We start from the raw sequence: 7423 nt of genomic DNA on the forward strand, positions 1-7423 counted from the left end.
TACATTCCCACCAGCTGTGCACAAGGGCTCCGATTTCTCTGCATCCTCACAAACACTTGTTTTCAAGGGTTTTTAAAATAGCATCCAAAGGGGTGTGAGGTGATACCTCATTATGGCTTAGATTTTCATTTCCCTAATGATTAGTGATATTGAGCATCTTTTCATGAGCTTATTGACCTCAAAGCCACTTTTATCAAAATTATCCAATTAATACATTGAAGTTCTCATGAAAACTTTGATTTTTTTTCATTCATTAGTTAGTACCCTCAGTAAAATAAGATTAAATAACTTTCAATGGGTCAGACAACAGAGGATTTTCCTGGGAGTTGAGGAGTGGACTGCAATCAGCTGAAACTTTAAAATTTGCAGACTTTCAAGGATATCTGAGCTGGAGGCAGCATATTTCAGAGATAGAGAGAGTTACTGCTCTCATGGGTTTGCCATGACTAAGGGGTATTTAAATTGGGGGAGGGGTGGAATACTTACCCTCTCTAAGTTTTTGCAATCATGATTGAAAGGATGCTATAGACCGAAAGTGTCTCCTCCCCAAATTTCCATGTGTGGAAACCTAATCCCACATATGAAGGTATTTGGAAGTGGAGCCTCTGGGAAGTGATTGTCACAAGGGTGGAACCCTCATGGATGGGATTAGTGCCCTTGTAAGAAGAGGCCAGAGTTCACCAACTCTTCCACCATGCAAAGAACTGTGAGCAATAAATTCCTGCTCCTTATAAGCCATCTAGCCCATGGCATTTTTGTTATAGCAACCCGAATGGACTATGGATCCTCAGGATCTATCAGGATCCTTCCAGTTTAGTCTAGAATCTCTATGTCCAATTGTGACAGTTTCTGAACCCTACGATAAATATGTGTGTCTAGTCTTAGAGCACGCTACCGTCTCCCTTATTAATGTGTGCCGATGTTTGACAACGTTTGCTGTCAGGAAACATTAGGCCACAGGCATTCATATTAGGCCTCTTCACAAACATGGATTTGAGCCATGGACAACGTCACTGTTCACACTGACATCCTCCGGCAGAATACTCATACTTATGGTCATGTTTTAGCAACACTCATCTGTAGACCCTCTTTGTTTCCAGCAGCTTCACAGAGTGAATGAGACACCAGATGGGAGACTGTACGAATTGATTCAATCTGACCTCCTGTCTAACTATCCATTTGGCAGACACGATCAGTGTAATACTGTCACAAAGGAACAGCATAATAGGCAACTGTGCATGGTATGACAGTGAGTATAACCTCCAAAGGTGTTAATTGACCTATAAATCACACTATATGTCCCAAAGCTGGAAACTATTTCCCAATCGATAACTTCAAGTGGCATAATGGAAGTGGTACAATTCAGCCTTGATAATGTCTAGAACAAGTGAACCAACACATCTATGGAATGAGGAACCAAGTACATCAGCCTATGACATGGCCACCAACATAATTTCAGAGAACATTGCCACAATCAGGAGAAGGGGAATGGTTAACTTCTTCAAGGGCAGGGGCCCATGTTTAACACAATAGTTACAAATTGAATGCTGAAGTTGGGTGTAGGACTACAATGCTTACCAGAATGTTTGAAAACCTCCATCAAGATTTATTAATGCAGTTGTGAAACACTGGCTCCCATTATGTATTGCAGGATCTTGCTTATGACTAGGCTGTTAAAGTTGAGTTATTACAGTGCTTATTCTAAATACTGCTTTGTGACAATTTATACCTCAGTCAGTTTATGACACTCAGAACCAATTATTTTCATGACTTCAGCTGAAAAAGAATTTTATTTATAATATTTAAAATTGCTTTAGTCAAGCATTAAAAACAAGGTGCCTATAAAAAGTTAATTTTTAAATAATTTCAGAAGAACCTTCAAAAAGTTTTGCTTAATATAACTCTTAATGCCTTAATTCTACTGGTGGTTTTAAATGCCTATTTTTAATGTTGGATATAGTTACTAATTTGCTAAAACCAGCAGTTGCACAAGTGTCAAATCATGTCAGTTCCAAAGAAAATGAACATCGTTATAATTTGAGATTATTATAAACTCAAAACGTGCTGCTGGTGTTTATGACAGTTTTTGAGATTTATAGATGGATTTATAGCAAAAAGGAATCATTTTTAGCTGACTGCTTCATTTTAAGTGATTTTTCCCATCTTTTAAAATACTCATAATGAATTTCCATGCTCTTTGAGAAATAGCAAATCACTTTGTCATCCTGGTCTTCCATTTTGAACACTACAGTATGAGTTAATCACCCCCTTGAACTTTACAGTAAATGAAAAAAAATGTTAACACTGTTCATATTTCCTGCAGTAGTGGTTTGTTTAGGGCAAATTATGCCCAGAGACTGAGATTTGTCTTCACCAATAACTTATTTAACACATGTCCACTGTGGGAATTATAATTTATAATAGTCATATTTCACGAGCCAATAGCATACAGGATAATGTCTCTTAATAAGCCAATAAAAAAATAACGTACTCCAAACCAGTGATAAATTAATTACACTATTGTTCCAGGCAAAGGGGACATGAAAGAAATAAAGTCCACATTTAGTTGAGATGTACCTCTCTGCAAGTTTGGTCTTCAGGAGAGTCTGTCCTTCCCACTAGAAGCTGGGTATCAGCTGTCAATCAGGCGTCCCTGCTGGGGTGTGTAGCTAGTGGGTGACATCAGGGCTGGCAGACGCGGTGGCTGCTCTGAAGGCTATTACCCAGGGACTGCACCACTGCCCACGAGGAATAGCCTCACCAAGGCAGAAACAGATGTTCCTTCTCTTCCTTAGACTACTGCTCAGTTTAACACCAGTGCCAACCAAGAGTACCCTGACAACGACAGGAGCAAGTGCCTCAAGGTCATCAGAGAGCTGTTTAGATCCAGAAACAGTAACCTCACCCAGACTGAACACTCTAGGGAAGCCCTCACAATTCCAGGTTTAAATGTCCATGGTGTCATAGCTGGTCCCTCCATATACTCATATCGATTAAACACTCAGTAGCATATTTCTGCCAATATCACCCTTACACAGCCTCCCAAATTTGCCCTTGATCAAAATAACTTCATGCAGATCAAAACAACTTCACTTAAGTCACGAACAAGGAGATTCTAAATCATAGCACACCAATACACAACAAGTTCAAATCCCTTGAATTCTCTAAACACAAAACATAAAACCAACCCAAAAAAGATTGCATGCTTTCTCTGAATTTCTCAAACATGTATCTAAGAGTTCAAATATTTTGATGATATCATCACCCTGCAAAATAGTGGGCAAAATCTAAATCCAAGTAGAAAATAGATGCCATAAGTCCAAAGTCTTTATCTCCCTAACCAGTAAATCAAAAACCTACCACTTTAGTATACTTCAACTGAAGATGAACACTGCAATTCTCCTGCTCTTGATTACTATAAAGACAGTTCAGATCTCAGAGGTTAACATGACAAAACATAGAGGAAAATGGAAATTAGAGAAGGAAGAAGGGTTCATATCAGGCATAGACAGAGCAAGGCTTTGAGCTTATAGTTCAATCACCTTCTTATCTCAGCAATCTATTCTGAATTAATATTCTGTTTACTGGAAGACAGAGTGGAAACACTCCCTTATGCAGAATTTTCTCAGCAAGATTCTTGCAGTTAAAAGGGGAGTGGGGAAAAATACTTGAACAATGGGAGAGCAAGACAAAAGCGTAAGACAAGGGGTGCCTGGGTGGCTTAGTCAGTTAAGTGTCTGCCTACGGCTCAAGTCATGATCTCAGCGTCCTGGGATCGAGCCCCGCATCAGGCTCCCAGCTCAGCGGGGAGTCTGCTTCTCCCTCTGCCTCTCCCCCCCCCACACACAACCCCTGCTCATGCTTGAGCTCTCTCTCTCTCAAATAAATAAATAAAATCTTAAAAAAAAAATAAGACAAATACCATGTGATTTCACTCATATGTGGAATTAAAGAAACAAAACAGATGAACATAGGGGAAGGGAACGAAAAATAAGAAGAGAAAAACAGAGGGAGGGAAACCCTAAGGCTCTTAACTATAGGGAATAACCTGTGGGTTGCTGGAGGGATGGGGGGTAGGGATGGAGTAACTGGGTGATGGGAACTAAGGAGGGCACATGATGTAATGAGCACTGGGTGTTGCATGCAACTAATGAATCACTAAATTCTACCCCTGAAACTAATAATAGTAATAATAATAATAAAGTGTAAGACTGTTGCTACAATCCTTTAGAAATGGAGGTAATATTTTCTTTTTAATTAGCAGACACCATGGAGTCCCAGCAGGGAGAAAGGCCAAGTATTCATCTCTCTGGGACTTCTGAATATGCATGGAGTGTCATTGACAACAGCACTACCAACTGAATCCCTTTAGATAGAACTACTTTCTCCCCGTGGTTTGAGATAGGGTAAACAATAGATATGTAGATCGATTTGCTTCCTTTTCTGGTTCCTTCTAGTAGGAATAAATGATTATCTTTAATCTTTGCCTCTTCTTGGTGGATTTAAAGTTAAGAAGATGGATGTTAACTAGCCTTATTGTGGTGACTGTTTTGCAATATGTATATATACTGAATTGTTGTGTTGTAAACCTGAAACGAATATAATGTTCAATGGCAATTATATTGCAATAAAAATTAAATAAATAAGCAAAATTAAGAGAGGTGCCCATCTCTACTCATCAGAGCTCCAGAATGCTTTCCGTCCAGAACCCTGGAGTCTGCATTGTCCCAGATTGTTCCTTCGTCTTCCTCTTCCCCCACCCTACTTCTGTTATGTATGTGATTACTCTTCCCAATCAAACACATGTATGAAAAAGGTTTCTTTCCTGGAGGCTCAATATTCTATGTAAAGAAATGTCCATAATTTATAATCCCACATTAGAGACTTCTCAGAAGAGTCATCCCTTGTGTGCTTATAAGATGCCACAAATAGCCGGGCAGGTGTCTCCCAACACTAGGCTGAGAGTCACTGGCCGGGTGTCTCCTGATTTAACACCTGTAGCTCTGTCCACCCCTATCTTAGATCATAAGGTTTTAAAGTCTTGGCACTTATTAGTAGCATTAGTCATTTGCTGTGTCCTATCTTGTGTTATGTCCCCTGCAGGGCATTCTTCACCCATTACTTCATTTAATTTTCACACAGCTTTACCAAAAAAAAAAAAAAAAAAAAAAAAAAAAGCTATTATTCTCATTTTTACAAAAGAGGGATTGCAGCTGAGATGGCAGAACCAATACTGAAACTCAATCTGTCTTCAAATCCCGTTACTCTCCCCTGTCATGCCCCGCAGTGCCCTCCACAAGTGCTCATAGAAGGAAAGTAATACAAGGAAAAACCTTCGTTTTTGGTTCTGCCCCAATTATGTAACCAAGGTAGGTCAGAGCCTCCTTGAATTATTCCATCTGCCAAATGAAGTGGTTGACCCCATATTAAAAATCTTATCCAGAAAAAAAAAAAGGGTCTCTGATTGGCTTTTGTTCTGCCTGGGTCTGAATTTTTATGTGAGAGAGAAGAATGTTCAAGCCCTCCTTTTGACATTATCTCTGTGTGTATTTTACTGAAATTAGTGTTTATCACAGTTTTTCTCTAACTCTATGATGTTGACTTTATTCCCTGGCCTGGGATTTTATTTGCGCTGTCCCCCAGAGCTTGCCATTCTCTGTGTATTCTGTAATGGAATATGGCTTCCAGCAGGAATCTGAGCCCAGTTACAATGACATGGTCTTCAAGCTACATGGTTTTATTCTTTTTATATCTTCAAGGCATGGTCTGTAGATCACCCCAAGGAGCAGGTACCAAGTGCAGACATGAGGGCCAAAATGCTCTTGGGATTCTCATTTCTTAAATTATTGGCCTAATCTGAATTTGAGAAACAGATCTAACTGCCAGAGAGTAAAGGACTGATCTGGAGAAATCCTATTTAAAACAGCTTGTGTGAAAAATTCTCAAATCCAAACCATTGTCTAATTATGTGCCAATGTTCAGTAGCACTGCATTCTACTAGGAATTGATACCAACTCAACAACTGAAGCCAGAGACACCAGGGAAAAGTATAGAAAGTGACTGAGATTTCAGTAATAAAGAGTACCTACTTCTGTAGGAATTAGAAAAAAGAAAAGGAAATGAGGACAATGCCGTACCCAACACTGTACTGTGTTTTGACATTTTATTTGACACTTATGTGCCTCCAGATCATTTCCATACATTTAATTTATGATAATTTGTACATCCCTACCCTACAAAATATAAAAAAGATGTTATAAATTGCTTACCATGTTAGTTGAAGCAGATTTTTTTAAAGTCCCATTGAACCATTTCTTCTCATTTTTATTACTCAATAAAAAAGAAGTTAAACCAACAATGGCATTAAAATAACATTGAGATTCATAGAATGAAACAAATCCTAAGAAGCTCTCAAAGTTTTGCCCTAGGTTGCATATCTATCAAGGATCCATCCTCCATCTGGTTTGCCAGTATCCCCAGATGTTCTATTTGAAGAATACTACCATTAACATAATCTCATGTATAATTTTTAAAAAGGTAAGGATAGCACCACTAAATACGTTTTAGATAGGAAATTGTACCTTAAATCTAAAGGATTGATGGCTATATAAAACCAACTGTGATATTGGATGCCAAATAGTTGTCCTTGAGAGAGAAAATATTTTCCAACTGTATGTGAGAATAAGTTGAATATTCACTTTTTTTAGATAAAATAAGCAAACAAAATTCTAAATAAAACCAACATACCAAAACCAAGATTTACAAAATAGAAGGAAGAGGAAAAGGAGGGGAAGGAGAAGGAAGGGAAAGAAAAGAGAACCTCACTCCCAAAAGAATTTATAACAGGAAATTTTTTAACATTATTTCCCATGAGTCAGTGAAATATGAATGAGGTCCATGCTCTTTGTTTACATAGCCAGGCACATCACTTTTTTGAAGAACAAGATAAGCCCATATGAAAGTTATGTAATTTTTATTTGTTAAGAGACTTAAAACATAACTAAAATCCAAAAATCCAAAATCCTCAGCCTGATCTTCCAACCCTCCACAGTTGAGTCTCACCTAATGTTATCAACCTCCTTTCCCACCTCAGCCCATCCCTCACCCTTCTCCATCTCCATTTCACTGTTTGCCCTTCTCCAAGGAAGATTATATTTCCATCTCCCCACTTTGTTCCTCCATCTCCTTCAGCCTAGAATCCCATTCTCTTCTCCTTCTTGCAAAAGAACTCACACTCAACATATTCCAACCCATTCACAAAATTTCCCCCTTCCATCCTTAGAAAGTATTTGCTCTAATCATCTTTGTATCCTCAGAGCCTAACATAAGTGTTGGCGCATTGTCAGTGCTCATTCCGAAGTAGAGTAACTCAAGAATTGGCTCACTGAAGTCATCAAAACCCACTTCTTTCCAATTTTTCCCT

The sequence above is a fragment of the Leptonychotes weddellii genome, chromosome 10, assembly GCF_054177405.1.
Source record: "Leptonychotes weddellii isolate Sample4059 chromosome 10, ASM5417740v2, whole genome shotgun sequence".
In the NCBI taxonomy this organism is placed as follows: domain Eukaryota; kingdom Metazoa; phylum Chordata; class Mammalia; order Carnivora; family Phocidae; genus Leptonychotes; species Leptonychotes weddellii.